The following is a 17,444-nucleotide window of genomic DNA, read 5'->3' on the forward strand; positions in this document are numbered from 1 at the left end:
CTCAGAAATCCACCTGCCTCTGCCTCCCAAGTGCTGGAATTAAAGGCGTGCGCCACCACCGCCTGGCAACATTTTTGATTCTTAAAACCGTGCATCTAAAAAAAGTTCAGCTTTATTTAATCCTCAAACTTCTCCAGGTGAACTCTGGAAACTGCTTTGCCCTTGGAACTGTTCCTTCCCATTTCAAAGGCTAAGAATCATAAACCTATTAGTGAGGCTCTCCAAGGATTTGATGAAATATCTCATGGAAAAAGAATGCTCAAGCCAGCCAATTCCCCTACCCCCTCTCTCTTTCTCTCCTCTAAGACAGGGTCTCTGAGATGTAGAACTCTCCAGCTCAGGCTGGCTTCAAACTTGTGGTCCTCCTTTCTCATCCTTCTGCGATTATGGGTGTGTGTCACAGTGCCCACTTTCACAGGATCCATTTTTAAAGGACATCTGTACCGTAATTATTTTTACTTTCCATGCTTTATTCCTTGTTACTGTCAGGCAAGCACTGGATCACCCCAGCTCACACTCACGCTCACAGCTCTACAGTTTATTTTCTGGATGCTTGGTATGAAAGAGAACAGTGTCTGTAAAGGACTCAAGTCCTTTAAGTATGGAAACAACAAAAATTCTACAACCAAACGCCTCCATGATATTTACAGAACCAGCCTATGGAAGCATAGTAGGGGTTGGGCGTTTTGATTTCTTTCCATTTAGCAGCTAGGCATCATTCAGGCAAGTAAGGCTTGCTAAAGCTATTCTTTTCACCTCATTGCCAAGTGATTAACCATCAAGGCTTATTCAATGACCACTCCAGCTCCCGCCCAAAGCTTCCAGAGTTACTCAGGGTAAACTCTGGAGGGAACCAGCTTCCTGACACAGCTAGCTACTGTTTGCCTCAGGGACAGGGCAAACGGTTACTACATGAAGTAATCATTTACATTTAAAATATCAACGGGCATGGGAAAGAGCAGTAGCTTCCTGGGTTGAAGATCTGGATCCCAATCTAATATCTATTATTTACCATGACTGTTCTGGTCTCAACACTAAATGTCCCTGAAAAGTTTCTGGGTAGAAACCTTGGTCCCCAAGACACCATTATTCAGAGGTGAATGCTGGAATAAGGGGTCTGACCTCCCTGACTGGTTTGTGAGCCAAGGGGCTCTGTGTAAACGTGAATCCTTTCTCCCCTTCCTCTGCTTCCTGACAGCCGTAAGTGAGCAGCTAAGCTCCATCACATGCACCCCACCGCGATGCACAGTGGCACAGACCTGGACCAACTGACACAAGTTACCATGGGTTGCCTCCTTGAGAATGTCTTTCCTGTTGACTTTCTCAGGTGATCTGTTCTGGCCCTCACTTGACTAATACAACTACACTACAGAGATGCTTAATTTCTGAGCAGTATGACCTCACATAGAGGGTCAAAGGAATGAATACTCAGTCTCTCTCCTTCTAGGCGGTTAACCAGAGCAAATGAGATAGTATAGTGGGAACGATCTCTAAAAATTCCGAATTGCCACACCAAAATAAGGAAGAGTACTCAATTCGAACACAGCAGCTGGAAAGAAGGATATGCGGGCCTCAGAGTAGGCCACAAGAGGCACTTACGTACAAATGAGCCTGACTTAACCCATTCTCTACAGTCCAGTGATGAACTATGGCAAGATTAATTAAAAGGGAGGGTGGAGAGCTTTAAAATTAGTAAAATTGTTTAAAAGACTTCTTATGAAAGGAAAGTGGACAGAGAAGTCTTCCCTAGCAACTAAGTCTTCTTTATTAGCTGCAATCATGAAAGGACAGGCACTGCTCCTCACTGGGTTACTCCGAGGGCTGCCCACCCTTCCTTCCCAGCTGCTATGACAGCGACCACTGAGCCAAGCCCCACCCTCAGCACCCGCAGGAGTGTTGGAGACCACCAAGCAAGGGACCTGATGCCCTCTTCTGGCCTCTGTAATTACACCATTCATGTAGTGCACAGGCATGGGCAGGCAAAAACATCCACACAGATACAAATAAAGAAAAAAATTTAGAGAGCTTTCCATAATGCTGCCACCTCCGGCTGTGTCTTGAGAACTCGACTTAAGAAGCAAAAAGCAGGGCTGGAGAGGTGGCTCAGCGGCTAAGAGAGCCGACTGCTCTTCTGAAGGTCGTTGAGTTCAAATCCCAGCAACCGCATGGTGGCTCACAACCATCCATAATGAGATCTAATGTTCTCTTCTGGGGTGTCTGAAGACAGCTAGACTGTAATAACGTATAATGAATACATAAATCTTTAAAAAAAAAAAAAAAGCAAAAAGCATTTTCAGCCACGTGACATTTTTAGAACTGACTCATGAATAAGCTAAAGTTTAATCCATGATGCTTTCTTGTTTCAAATAAGGGTCTGATTTTAAAGGAGCTGGGCTCCAGTGCTCTGCTGACAGTCAGCATGTATGCTCTCCTCCTCCCGCTCCCTGTACTGCTGGGGCCCAAACCTGAAGCATGTTCATGCCACACTAATGCTCTGAGCTACAACCCCCAGGCTGTGTCTGACCTCACACATGGGTCCCCATGTCCTCAGCTCTGAAAAGGATGAGTTCTTGATGCTTTTTTCAATTTTACAGTTATCTCTATTCTCCCACAATGGACAGAAAAAATGACAGATGAAAATCTTTAAATATAGAGAAAGCTAAGCAAAGACGACATCTCTCTGAGAAGCCATGTGCATGCATGTTCTCAAATGTACCTAACTTTCTTTGAGTAAATTTTTCTTCTAACACTGTGTTTATACCTATATTAATATACTTTAATAAAATATTCAACTCTGGTTCGTTTAAAAGCCCCCCCCCCAAAAAAAAAGGTAATCAAAGATGTTTAGGGGCTAGGTAGTGGTGGTGCATGCCTTAATCCCAGCATTCAGGAGGCAGAGGCAGGCACCTAACTGTGAGTTCGAGGCCAGCCTAGCGTAGAGTGAGTTTCAGGACAGGCAGGGCTACACAGTGAATGAATCCCTGTCTCACTCTCCTGCCCCCACCCCCAAAAGACATCAGTGAGGTACCCAGTGAACAGTATTTGCCATGAGAGCCTGCTGATCTGGGAACCCACATAAAGGTGGAGGAGAGACAAACTCACAAGGCTGTTCTTTGACTTCTGCACATAGGTCAGGCCATGCCACCCCAGTGCACACACACATACACATACACATACACACTTATAATGAGTCAAAAATTTAAAAAGTTTTTGAGATATGTGATTGGTAAGGAAACTATGCCTTCCCTATTTCCTGATAGTACGTATATGTACATGGTAGGCAGAGGCTGGTTAGAGTCTTAAGAATCAATAACTCCCGAAATGCTCCAGAAACAGGCACTGCAGTGACTGAATCAAGGAGTGGTGCTGTGCTAGGAACACCTGGCAGGAAGCAAAATGGTTTTCCTTGATTATGAATCATGAGAGAGAACAAAGAAAAATATGTTTTTGACCTTGGCCAACTTATTTCCTGTTCACAAAACAGGCTACATTTTATATCCTATTTTGAAAGGTATAGTTTGTTATCTTTATGCTTCCAGATTAGAAAATTATTTGTTGAAATAAAACATATAGATGATAGTTCATAAATATACAAAGCAATTTATTTATAGCTAGCTTAGCCCCAAAATGTATTATTCTTTCTGGTTTTCTTTAATAAAGATAGAAGTCAATATTCAGCAATCATACAATAGTTAGGCACTAATCATTTTGGTCTTTTAAAGAGATAAATGTGAGGCATATCGATATACATGGAAAGTAGTATATATAATATGGTAAAATACGAAAACAAGGTGCAGAATGTGAAGGCAAGCACGCAGTGATTACAGCCTCCCAACATGGTCAAGGCACTAGGAATCAGGAGGAAAGGGGAGGGGAGAAACAGACAATAGCAGAGAGGGGTGGGTGGAGGCAGGCAGAGAGGGAACTGAAGATTCAAGTGATTAACTTAATGCTGTGTAGAGCTACAAAGTGAGACTGTATAAAACAGACAAAAATGACTTCAAAAACTTGACTAGCTACAAATTGGGGATTTAAAAACTCTATGTATTTGGTATATAAAATAGTATGTGCATTCAAATTTAAAATAGAGTGATTGGTTTTGAGTCAGAATCTCACATAAAGCTGGCCTCAGGCCCCTGGTTATCACATCTCTGCTTATGTAGACTTACACACTTATGCTTCTTAGAGTTATGTACCACCACATCTGGCTCAGTTCATTATTTACCTGCAGTTTGGTATTCCCTAGTCACCACACCCATTCACTGCCTTTTAACAGCAGAGATGAATATTGGAAAGATCTGGGCCTGGAGAGGTGGCTCAGCAGCTAAGAGAGCACACTGCCCTTCAGAAGACCTGATTACAGTCCTGGGCACTCATATTAGGTAGTTCACAAGCTCCTCTGACTCCAGTTCCAGGGCACTGGGTGAGCTCTTCAGGCCTTTAAAGATTTGTACTCACAGGTGCATACCATGCCCCAACCACACGCATACACAAAAAGAAAAGAATATCCACTTTAAAAGGCAAAAATCTTAGAATGTGTGTGTGTGTGTGTGTGTGTGTGTGTGTGTGTGTGTGCACTTTCCAGTTGAAACTATTGTGTGAAGCTCTGGCTTCCTATATAGATTTGAGAGGAAATGATGCATAGAATGGCTTCTATCCTCTAAGATAAACAGCATTGCTACCAGCCTATCGCAGGTAAGCTATTCTTAATTCTATTCATTCTGGGGAAAAGAATAATGGTATTAATATGTTGTTAGAAATGTAAACTCACAGTTGGCAAGAAATGTTATAGAAACAACCTACACATTCTACCAACTTTTTGGTGCCCCCTTGCTGGTCCTTGCTGCCCATGTTTACTGAGACCTGCCTCAGACCTTCCAACCCCTTTACTCTCACATCAAAGCTGACCAGAGATGGAAGCTGCTGCTGAAGTTTCCCTTTCCTTGGCCAGTGCTGAACGAATCAACAGACACAGGCAGCCTCTTCCACTCCGTCCCTACCATTTTGTGAGTTAACCTTTGGACTGTTTGGGGGGGCACCGAGCTCTAGATGCCCAGCTTGAGAGATTCCAAGCGCCAGCCCTACCATGTTCTAGCTTTTCCTAGGGCCTTGTTCTGCCTCACCTCTGTCCATGTGGCTTCCGTTACCTGGCATGTCTGTCCTCTTGTCAGCTTCTGCAGGAGCCAAGCCCACCAACGACACAAGGCTCTGAGCAAAAGCTGCCTTCTCTGTAAAGTTGACCCATCCCCAAACCTGCCCTTTTTGCTTTCTCTGTAATCCTCAGCAGTTTTTTTGTTTTTGTTTTGTTTTTAATGTGGTAGAATTCAATAAATATTTGCTTAAAAGGTGAAAAGAAGGTAATACAGAAACTCTTGGAAAGTCTGTTTCATTCACTGATTGTGTGTGTGTGTGTATGTTGTGCACATAACTCTGCTCACATGAGCATCCAAGCGTGCTCAGACAGAAGTTAAAGCAATATGTTGGGTGTCTTCCTCTGTGTGTGTGTGTGTGTGTGTTGTATGTGTTGTGCACATAAGTCTGCACATGTGAGCATCCAAGTATGCTCATGCAGAGGCTAGAACAATATGCTAGATGTCTTCCTCTATAACTCTCTATCCTACTGACCCAAGACAGAGTCTCTGGATGAACAAGAAACTTGCCATTTGAGTTAGGCTGGCTGGCTAGCATGCCTCTCAGGATCAGCCCCCACACTGTTGCCAGTTCTTTTGTATGAGTAGTGGGGATTCATACCAGTCCTCGTCCTTGCAGAGCCAATGCTCTTACCCACCGGGCCATCTTCCCAGTCTCCCACTGGCTTTTAATAAAGTCTGGAAAAGACAGCACTCTACCCCAGGAGCTCTTCTAATACTGGCAGTCTGTGTTTGAATGAGACAATGTGGGTGAGGGTGGGGACTGGGCTCGAACCCAGGCCCTCAAACAAGGCAAGCAAGTTTTCTACCACTGAGCTAAGTTCTGAGACATGGGGTGATCTAATGTCCACCTCATCTCCTAGAGTTTAGGACTTAAGTTTCCTACAGTTAGTAAACATCACGGTAGTGCAATGAGTGGATGGTGGAGCCTTTGGGAGGTTGGACCAGGTGGGAGGATTTAGATCACTGGGGGCAGTCTCACGAGGGACTACTGAATAGGTGGGGCCTATTCTCTAATTCCCTTTTGCCTTCCTGGCCTTGAAGCGAGTGGATCTGCTCTGTCCCAAGATACTTTTTGTTACTCCTGGCACCTCAACAGTAACAGGTCTCCAGTCATAAACCAAAACTTCTAAAACTGTGAATCAATAGCTCTCTTATATCTTTATAACCTAATTATCTCCAATAATTTGTTACGGCGATTATGGAGATTGTGGGGAGACAGTTTTTGACTCTGCCATCAGAAAGTGAGTTGAGAGCAGGTACGAGAGCTACTGCAGGTCAGGAACAGCCATAGGCACTCTGAACGCATGACCTCACTGGTATCACATGGTAATGTGAGGTTAGCAATACCACCTGTCTCAGGAAACTGAGGCTCTGGGTGATGATCTAACTGGCCTAACCTAATCCAGGTGTAAAGTGTGCATTTCAGAACTCAGAAGAGAACAATCGAAGGAACACCATTCTCAACTGGAATGGTCTAGTCAGTTTTTTCTGTATTACCTTGTTGTACTGGCTGGTTTTGTGTGTCAACTTGACACAGGCTGGAGTTATCACAGAGAAATGAGCCTCCCTTGAGGAAACGCCTCCATGAGATCCAGCTGTAAGGCATTTTCTCAATTAGTGATCAAGGATGGGAGGGCCCATTGTGAGTGGTGCCATCCCTGGCTGGTAGTCTTGGGTTCAATAAGAAAGCAAGCTGAGCAAGCCAGGGGAAGCAAGCCAGTAAGGAACATCCCTCCATGGCCTCTGCATCAGCGCCTGCTTCCTGACCTGCTTGAGTTGCAATCCTTGACTTCCCTTGGTGATGAACAGCAATGTGGAAGTGTAAACTGAATAAACCCTTTCCTCCCCCACTTGCTTCTTGGTCATGATGTTTGTGCAGGAATAGAAACCCTGACTAAGACAGATGCCAAGGGGGAACTGAAATAGTATAAGAGAGACAAGTACTTGTGGAGGAGCTGAGCTATATGAAGATGACAGAGTGAGGAGTGGCTGCCAGGTATGCATGAAAATGGACTCTAGAAACACCTTCCAGAACTATACATAAAGCTGTAACTGATCCTGTAATAGCTAAGCACACCACAAACCAGGAAGCCAGAATGCACAGTACAAGGTATAGCAAACACTTTACTTTTTGAAGTAAAGTGAACTGATCTGATGTGGGTATCCTTGAACTCACTAATAGCTAAGGTAGTCCTTGAACACCTGATCCCCCCACCCCCCGTTTTCACCTCCCATGTTCTAGGATTATAGGCGAGTGCCCCACAACTGGCTCCTAAGTACTTGTAGCTCAAGGAACTGAACTGGTTAACAGGAGACTAGGTGGAGGTCTGTCCACTATACTTTTAAGCAGGAATACCTACTAAGTTTTTAAGTGGCACTGACATATTAAGGGGAACTAGAGACTTGCCATATTTATAATTTTACATTGCCATATTTACATTTCTTTTTTTTTTTAAGATTTATTTATTTATTATATACAAGTACACTGTGGCTGTCTTCAGATACACCAGAAGAGGGCATCAGATCTTATTACAGATGGCTGAGCCACCGTGTGGTTGCTGGGATTTGAACTCAGGACCTCTGGAAGAGCAGTCAGTGCTCTTAACCGCTGAGCCATCTCTCCAGCCCTATAAGTTACATTTCTTAAATATATAAGGCTTTCTTAAGGTCTCAAAAGTGCTCCCTGGGAAAGAAAGAGGGTGACTGTCAGAGTCTTTCCTAGCTGGAGTCTGGGTACCACGGGCCATTAGCTTACTGTTTCCCTTGATACAACCGTGCAGTCATAATCGATTTACTTTAGACCTCCTTCACCTCCTAGGATCCTAGGTTTTGGAAAATAGGGATAAGGATAGCAATACTAGTCCACAGAGTTCTGGCTCCATGGCTGGCTTCACTAGCTCTTTGGGTTTTGTTTTGTTGTTGCTTTGCGTTTTGAGGCAGGGTTTCTCTGTGTGGTCTTGGCTGTCCTGGAACTCACCGCGTAGAGCAGGCTGGCCTCGAACTCACCTGATCCACCTGACTCTGCTTCACAAATGTTGGGATTAAAGATGTGATCCCCTTGCCTTCCTTCAGTAGTGTTAACTTACTGAACTAACTCAGAGATCCTCAGCTCTAGTTCCATATTAGGGATTGGGAATAGCTGTGGAAGACCTATGTCCAGCTCCAGTGCAGATCAATTAACTCAAAATTTTCTGAGTTAGCAGTTTTCTAGGTGAAGCCATGTGTAGACAAAGGCCACATGTAAAGTGACTGCTTAGCAAGCATGAGGAGGCTCTGGCTTCTGTCCTCAGCACCACAGGACATAGGTGGACAAACACATGCACATACACAGAAGTTCTAGGATAAGAGAATGAGCCTGCCATAGTGGTATGGAGGACCTAGGTATATTCTGGACCAGGATGACCCAATAGAATCTTCTAGAACATCAGAAATGTTAGAAGCTCCTACTAAGTAGACCACTTGAAATGCAAATAGACTGATTGAGAAATTAAAACTTGCAAGTATAATTACTTCAAGTTTAAGTATACATAGATGCCATGCAGCAAGCGGACTAGCACAGCACGTGAGTTTTATGCCATTTTAGATGAGCTGAGTCTGTGATTAAATGGTACTGAATGATTCTTTTTTAAAAAGAAAATCTTTATATATTTATTGTGTGTGTGTATGTGTGTATGTGTGTGTGTGTCTGTGTATCAGTAGGCACCATGTCCTACATGTGGAGGTCAGAGGAGAATTTGGGGGAGTTGGTTCTCTCCTTCTACCATGTAGGTCCTAGGAATTGTTCTCAGATCATGAGACTTAGGCGGACCCAGCTGCTGAGCCATCTCACTTTTCCCCGGCCACCCTACTCACACCTCTTTGAGGTTCTTCACACCATTTTCCTAACAAGTCCTCCGGCTGAATGGAGGGATAGACAAACATTATACTGGCTTCTGAGGAAAGTAAGGACTGTGAATTAGCTTTTCCCTCCTCTATTCAGGTAGAAAAAAGAAGCACAGGTCTTCAGAACTAAATGTTCTTTAAGTCTTGCACATAATCATGGAGACGTGAGCTGATTAAACTCTGGGGAAAGCCCTCCTCAATCTCTGGCATAATGCAGGGCTTTCCAAGTGTGCCTTGTGACCTCTGCCTTGGAAGATGAGAGCTTCCCGTGATCTGTGGTGACAGCCTGAGTTCCAGGGCTAAATATAGGTCACTGGCAATGACAGCTTTCCTTTCTCAGGCACTTGGAAACCAAGTCCTATCCGTGAATGGGGTTATTCATGGTTGGTGGGATACAAGACTGAGACCAGCCAGGAACACGGCCCAGATAGGAGTCTTCGCACTGCCAATTCCTACTGAGTAAAATCCAACTGTGTTTACCTGATTTCCAAATGACTTGGAAATTGTGGGTAGCTTTTGGGAAATTCTAAAATTTTCATGTTGTTGTTTAATTTAACAAAGTTTGAAAGAACAAGAATGAATTTCTAAAGCTTAGTATCAACATAGACCAGGAAACTTCCCCATGGCCACATTTTCAAATACCGGCAACACAGCATTTGAATTGCCATCAAATTCAACTGTGGAATTAACATCCCCCAAGTCCTTGTCAAGTGTTTCCGTGAGGCCACCCTACCCATGCATTGTATCTGCCAGATCTGAATGACAGTTTGTGATCCAGCTTTTGCAGCCCAATTAAGTTTCATGGCATATAGCCTGACAGAACTGGACAGTGTTCTCCAAGGGTGTATCCTTGAGGAGAGCATTCAGGTCATTTGGGCCTGGCTTAAAGAGCATAGTCTCGTAGGACACCCCAGACTTCCTGCAGCCAGAACCCAAGAGGTGTAGCCCAGCACTCTGTGTTCTAATAAGCCATCCAGGGGATTCTGGTGCTAAAATCTGATACTTACTGACCTAAAGTATTGTAAATCTTCCCAAAAATGTCCCCCAAGTAAAAGCTTCCTTATGATCTGAAGCTGAAAATGACTAAAACAGTTGATTATTTTCCTTTCTTTTCTATTATACTGTTATGATGATGATAACGATGATGATGATGATGTGTGTATGTGTGTGTCTGTCTGTCTGTGTATGTGCGCACGCGTGCACGCACAGGACAGCGAGTGTGTACAAGTGGAGATCAGAGAATAGTTTTCAGGAATTGTTTTTCTTCTTCCACCATGCAGGTTCTGGGGCTTAAATTCAGGTCATTAGGCTTGTGCATCAAGTACCTTTATGTGATGAGCCATTTTAGAACCTAATCAGGCCTTGTATGCTATAAAATAGAAGCCATTATTCTATGTGCACTTAATTTTATAAGTGGTGAAATTCCCTACTTCAACAAGGCTTCTTTGCTTTTTGAATGTAATTCAATTTCATAAGTTTAAAATTTGTAAAAATCAACTTCTGACAGAATCTCATCAAATACAATTGATAGTGAGGGTACTTTAGGCAAACTCAACATGGAAAACTTCAGAAGTAGGGCTGCATATAAGAGGCCTGCGTCATAAGCCTGAAGACTGAATCTGATTCTAAAACCCTAGTTGTCTGACTTCTGCACACACATACCAGAAACCACACATGCACACAATAACAGAAATAAATAAATAAATAAATAAATAAATAAATAAATAAATTTTTAAAGAAAAATTCAGATGTATATCACTGCTAAGTGAGATCACTCCTCCTATGAAATGACTATTGGTTATAAAATAATGAATAAATCCAATAGAAAATTATGCAGCTATACTATACTGTGCATTTAAAATATGTCAATTCACACAATGCAAATTTATAGATGATCTAAATGTGGCTGCAGTGAATAGGTGAGTCTATAATATAAGCTCTGATCTAACACGTACAAGTTCCAGCTCTATTCTTTGATTTACTAGGTAATGTGGGTCATGTGTAAGGTGTGCCAATTTCTCTGTTTCTTCCATAAAAATGAGTTTAACTTCCCTACTTTGTGTCAAGATTCAGAGACAGTACTGGCTGTAGAACACAAGCCCTCGTTGAGAGCTACATTGTTATTGCCTTCTAAAAATAATTGTGTATTTATTTGTCTGTGTCTACCTGTGTTTACATGTACCACAGACGTGTAGGTGACCATGGAAGCCAAAAGGGGGCATCAAATCTCCAGCAATGGGAGTTACAGGTGGCTTCGAGCTGCCATGTAGGTGCTGAGAATCAAATGTGGCTACTCTAGAAAAGCAGCAAGCACTCTCAGCCACTGTGCAGCCATCCATCTCTACAGCAGCCATCCATCTCTGCAGTCCCGGCTGCTCCTGTGTAAATCAGCTGGCCCGTGACCAGTCTGCTCACCATGAAGGCAGATGGTGTTAATGTTTCTTCAGTCTGGAATGTGCACAGAGAAGTTTACAAAGCAATCCAAGCTCACGGCACTGAGTGAGTGCCCACCCTTCTAAGCATTTGTCTCTAGCCACATCCTCTGTGATCAACCTTGCAAAGTGACTGGGTGAAGTAAGGCATGTCCAACGTTTCCGGGAAAGGACATCTCCCTTTGTAAAAGCAGAGTCTTCTCATTTTGAAAACCGTGTTCCTAGACTCTGATGCCTGTGTCTTGGCAGCCATCTTGATATCATAAAAACCAATCAGCTAGTAAGTCAAACCTAGAGCTTCCTTCCTGATTACGTAAATAATAAATACTGTTAGTTTTAACATCATTCTCAGCAGAGTTCTATGCTAACACAAAAACAAATTAGATGATTAACATACCCAGCCAGTATGAGTTAATTGTTTCTATAACAAAATAATTTAGTTTTTTTTTTTTCTTAAGTTTTTTCAAGACAGGGTTTCTCTGAGTAGCCCTGGCTGTCCTGGAACTCACCCTGTAGACCAGGTTGGCCTCAAACTCAGAAATCTGCCTGCCTCTAGCCTTCCAAATGCTGGGATTAAAGGCGTGCGCCACCACTGCCCGCCTAATTTAGTTATCTTAAATCATCTACAGCAACTCCTTAATTGTTCTTCGATTCATCTGTGCCAGAAATAACATTAATTTGACTTCTTGCTCTATACTTGCTTAGTAGATTAAACATTAGCTAGATGCTTAATGTATTAACTTTATAAAATATTTGTTTTGCTTTAAAATTTTTCTGTTTTATAGCACTAGAAATGTCTACAGAAGATTTAAAAATAAGAATATATATTAAAAGGAGCTTACAGACGAGTCCTCAGTTCAGGTAACTGGTGCCATGTGCCTGTAACCTCAGCAGTGGGGGGAGGGGGGGGCCAGGGTTAGCAACAGGTGCACCCCGGGACTTCCTGCCAGCCAGCCTAACACAGCTGGGGAAACCTAAGTCCCAATGAGAGAACCTGACTCAACAATTTCAAATTGCTCCTAATAGTCTTTGATTACTCCTTTTATTTGTCTGCACTACTGTAAAGGTTGATGCTGAACATGGCAATGTTTAAATTAGGGCTATGTGAGTAAAATGTACAAAGTCCATTTATGATAAAAAACCATCATATATTATCTTTTGTGGCTACTGTCTTTGTTTTGGGTTCTTTCTTGTTCTTCTTGAGACAGAATCTCCTGTAGCACAGGTTGGCCTTCAAGTCCTGAGTCTTTGTGCTGTCAAAGCTAAACAGTTTTTTTTTTTTTTTTAAGTAAACATGTAGGGACTGGGGTCCTAGAGAGATGGCTCACCAGTTAAGAGCAATGGCTGCTCTTCTGTGGGATCCAGGTTCAATTCCCAACACCCACATGGCAGGTCACAGCTCTTTGTAACTCTAGTTCCAGGGGATCTTACACTGCCCCCCCCAGACATGTGTGCAGGCAAAACACCAATGCACATAAAAAAATTATATAAAAAAGTAAACCTTTTGGAATCTGGGTCTAATTCTAACCATCGATACAAGCAAGTACCTAAACTAATAAACAAACAGAGCTCAGAGACACTCCCCAAACTCATCAGACAGGATGCCCTCTCAAGAGCTTTCTTACAGACATAAGCCAAAGTTGCATTTCTTGCTTTGTAATAGGAACAGGCATCAGGTAGCTATCTAGTTATGGACCATCTGTTTGTATAATAACCGAAACATAAAGACCAACCACCCCTTCCCCAAGCTGCCTGTGAGTATTTGGTGTTCAAATTATGGTCCTTTAATAAAAAGATGACTGTCAGATCCATATTAGCAGGTTAAAATTTTAACCTTTTTCTTCTTCCAGAGACTATATACATGGTCACTGGCTCCAAATGGTAACATCCCACCCCAGAGGCCTCAGACTGAAAACACTGTGAGAACATGGAGCCATGTTGGACTTTCAGGTGGATAAGAGGAGGATTTTTTTTCATCTCTCTCACTGCCATAACCCAGCATCTTGTACTACTGATGGAGACGGGGAGGTTTTGAACAATGAGAACCCCTGGTAAAAGCAGCACTGCACGCAGTATGGATAAAGCATGTGTGTATCTGTCTAGGAATGAAATCTCTGCCTTACTTTCTGTTTGCAGTCTTCATTTTAGGGTCATAGTGGAAAGATAAAAAAAATAACTCAGGGCACAATATACCCACTTTGTGTATCATTTTTCTCTACTTGGTAAAATCATGCCAGGAACAGTAGTAAGTTACCTTTGTGGAATATCTGCAGCATGCCCAAGAAACAGCAGAGAAGTGGCAAATATGTGCAGGAAGGACAAAGCTGCACCATTTAAAGCATCCAGCTTCAGATCTGTGTGGAAGTGGCATTCAGACACGACATACTCTTCCCTTCAAGGAAGCTCGTCCCAAGTTAAGGGAGCCTGGCCCTCAGTGAGGTCGGCATCTTGCCTTTGTGCCTCTTAATGCCTCTCCCCTTTGCTGCCTCACCCTACCATTATCTATTACCTACTGGGGTTTGACTAATCTGAAATGTTCTCAAAACTTAGGAATACCAATGATATCACAGTAATGAATTTAGAAACTATACTGGCTCAGTACATTAGTCTGAATGTAATTTTCAGTTTATTCCTATTATTGAGGATTCAAAGTTCATTTTTCTGAGGAATATTGTTTAGAATCTGACTTACAGACTGTCCCTGTCTTCTGTGTCCTTCCTTCCTTCTACAGCCTGTTTCCTGACCGTATCACTGTTCATTAACCTCTCCCTCCACAAGAGGGATGGGCAGTGTGTACGTGCACATGCATGCATGCATGCACACACACACACACACACACACACATACACACACACACACAAAAGGCATTTTAATGAAGTCAATTTTGCTACTTGCCACTACTCCCTCTGGTACAATGATATGCAAAAAAGTGTCAATTTGAAATGACACAGCAAAATTGTGAAAAAAAATAATTTTTGATTGTCCATGATCTTGCAATTTGTGCCATGAAAAAAATGAATTAGTTCTTTATATATTACATTTTATAAAGGATTTTTAATGATTAAAAAAATTGGTTTTATAATTCTAAGCATAACCACACCAAACTCATGAACTTAATGTCTATAAAATGTCAATTAGAAAGAATTAATTCCCAAAGAATCAAGAGCTAAGATGAAGCACCAGGTACATCGGAAAATGGAGTCTAATATAAAATAGGGAATTATTTTTACCTCCCAGATTTAAATCTCTTTACTTACAAAGTGACGGCAAGGTCACATCTAGAAGAGTATGTGAGATAGAAATGTCTGAGTGATTTTCAAAAGTAACGATTGAACTCTAATGGTTACTTCATAATCAATGATGTAATAGTCAGGAGGAGAACAAAGAGGATTGCATAGCTACAGATGGACTTCCCAGCTCAATTTGCTCTTAAAAGGGGTGACATTAGACAAACATAGCCAGTTTCAGAAATTAAATAAAATGAAAAATCACTACACTATGGAGAAGAGAATATTTTAGCAATAAATGTGTTGGAAGGAATATTTTATCCAGCTGATCAGCTTCAGAAAGCTAAAGCCTCCAGATAAGTAGGTTAGACAGTATTTATACCTGCAGTATTTCATTCCATACATAATCTATACTGTCAGAAGCCACACTTGAAGCTGCATTTAGACTTCACAAAGAGAGAAAGAATGAACTATGCCAGTGAATACTCCCAAGCCTTCTGAGCATGCTACAAACAAAATATAGGCTTGTTTCTTCTGAAGTTCAAGGGAAGAGATAAACAGATTCTAGGAAATACTGTTTCCATCCCTGTTCACATACTCTCTCACTCCAGACTGTTAAAGGAACAGTGGAAAGGGCATTTACAGATGTCGACGTAATAAAGACTCTTGACTCCTGACACGGTCACTCTCTCAAGACATAACCTGTTAGTCAAATAATCCAAAAGCTGTTTCAGTTTTACTTTACTTGGTAAACAATGCATTTCAAGGTAGAATTACCGATCCCTCCTACTTTATTTTTGAACTGAAGACATGACATCTTCACAAATAACTAAAATGTTTACAGAGACCAGTAAAGCCAATGTCATATTGTGACATATTTTTGTTCCTGGCAGGCTTTGGGCCTAAATCCCTTAGTCTCGGCTCAGCTAACTCTCAAGAGCACAGATGTAATGCTGCCTTAGAAATGCACACAGCAGTATTTTTAAGTTAAGAATATGTGAGCAATATTCTTTAAAAAATTACCTTGTTCCAACAATAAAAATATTTGCTCATTTTAAAACAAGGCTGTCTATAAATTCAATCCAAGGGGCAGCTCAAAATAAAACAGACATGACAAGCTACTAGACCATTCAAGACAAATTCAGAATACGTATTTGAGAAATTCCTTGATTCAAAATGAAATTCAACTTTTACAATGTCCAAAGAACTAATACTCATGTTTTGTTTCATTGAAAGGGTGCTAATGGGCATGGTTTTGTAAAATAAGAAAAAATACATATAGAATTTTAGAGAGGAGAGGGCAAGGACAGCTTGTTATTAAAGAATCCGAGAGATAATAAATCAGATGAGATTAAACACAACTGCCAACTGCATGCTTGTCCATAATGTCCCCTGGATTGGCTGTGACGACATGTCTGTTCTCACCATGGTGAACAGTCCACAGCAAATGCTTAAATAATACAGCTGACCAAATTGAACTTTCTTTATGAAAATTAAAGGATAATAGATAAAATCTTGCCCCACCTTTTTTCTTCCTTTTTTCTTTTAGTAAAACTGACAAATTGTTGAGGAGCACTACAGCGCCACCAACACAGATCAGTGCAGAACAAAAAAAAAAAAAAAATCTCCCACCGTGTGCAAAAAGAAGAAAACTAGAAAAATGCCAAAAATTACAAAATGTCTCCCAAATGTACCTTTCTGGAGAGAAAATAAGATAGATCTGCAGAGATGAATCGACAAAGAGCTTGAAAGAAATCACATCCTAGACCACAAGTTAGATCCGCTCAGCAATAAAAGAGCCACTATTTAGCAACAGCCATAACTTAAACCCGGTTATGTCAATCTCCGCCTTCATTATACCAGAGCAGCTTTCTGAAGTACTCCATCAAGGGAATCACAATAGATTTAAAACAAAACAAAACAAAACAAAACTACAACGGTAGTTTGCTTGTTGGTAATTTACTCTGGACAAACTAAGCAATAGATAAATTTTATAAAGAGGATACGTACATATTTGGCACTATCAACATTGCTGGCACACAAAAAAAGTCCATCTTGAAACATCTGAGTTCCCCTTTAGTTCACAGCAATTAAAGTATAATTTTCATTATACATGTTTATCTTTAACAATGGAGAGAAAAACTATTTTTTTTTCCTTTTGGTAAAAATTAACCAGACAAAATTAGGTGGAACGTGCAGAGATCAAAGCTAAAGAAAAATACAAAGATCGGTTTTGTGGGAAGAAACACAATGAAAACCTCTCTTAATCTGGTGCTCCTTTCGAAGATGTAATGCCAAGAATGTTTAAAATTATAAACTTACCGTCGGTGTAGGCAAAGCAGCAGCCAGCTCTCAAAAAAAAATTGTAACAATATAGGCTGGGGTCTGGGTTGTCCCGAAAAAACAGCCTCCGGGTAGCGTACGGATCTTCAAACATCCTGAAAATATTTAGTAAATCAAAAGTGAGACTTTCGTCCATGGAGGGCGGCGGAGCGGGGCGAGCAGCCGCAGGATCCGAGGGCGTCCGGGGGAATGAAGCAGGCTGGAGGCTGCGGAGCGGGCGGCGGCGGCAGGCGCGGGGTTAACAACTCTGCGCTGGCGGGCGAGAGGGCGGGCGCGCCCGCCCATTGGCTGGCGGCCTCCAGGCTCCGCCCTCGTTCCCGCCTCCCGTAGCTCAGGAAGAATGCGCGGCTGTGCCATTTTACACCGGGCTCAGAAGAGCGCCGACGCCCGGCCCTGCTCGGGGCTGG

The 17,444-nt window shown here is 42.1% G+C and overlaps 1 protein-coding gene across 2 annotated transcripts in view; it reads right to left on the minus strand.

Annotated features, from left to right (window-relative positions):
• The window catches only part of Epc1 (enhancer of polycomb homolog 1), a 91,242-nt gene extending 73,798 nt beyond the window's left edge, over positions 1-17,444 (minus strand). The window contains exon 1 of one of the 2 annotated variants that reach the window (XM_031364925.1): positions 17,017-17,444. The gene's annotated coding sequence lies outside the window, so the exon portion shown is untranslated. Of the gene's footprint in view, positions 1-14,724; positions 14,750-17,016 lie in introns of those variants that run through there. The other variant, XM_031364926.1, reaches the window with a different exon arrangement.

This window comes from Mastomys coucha, unplaced genomic scaffold, assembly GCF_008632895.1.
Source record: "Mastomys coucha isolate ucsf_1 unplaced genomic scaffold, UCSF_Mcou_1 pScaffold13, whole genome shotgun sequence".
NCBI lineage: Eukaryota > Metazoa > Chordata > Mammalia > Rodentia > Muridae > Mastomys > Mastomys coucha.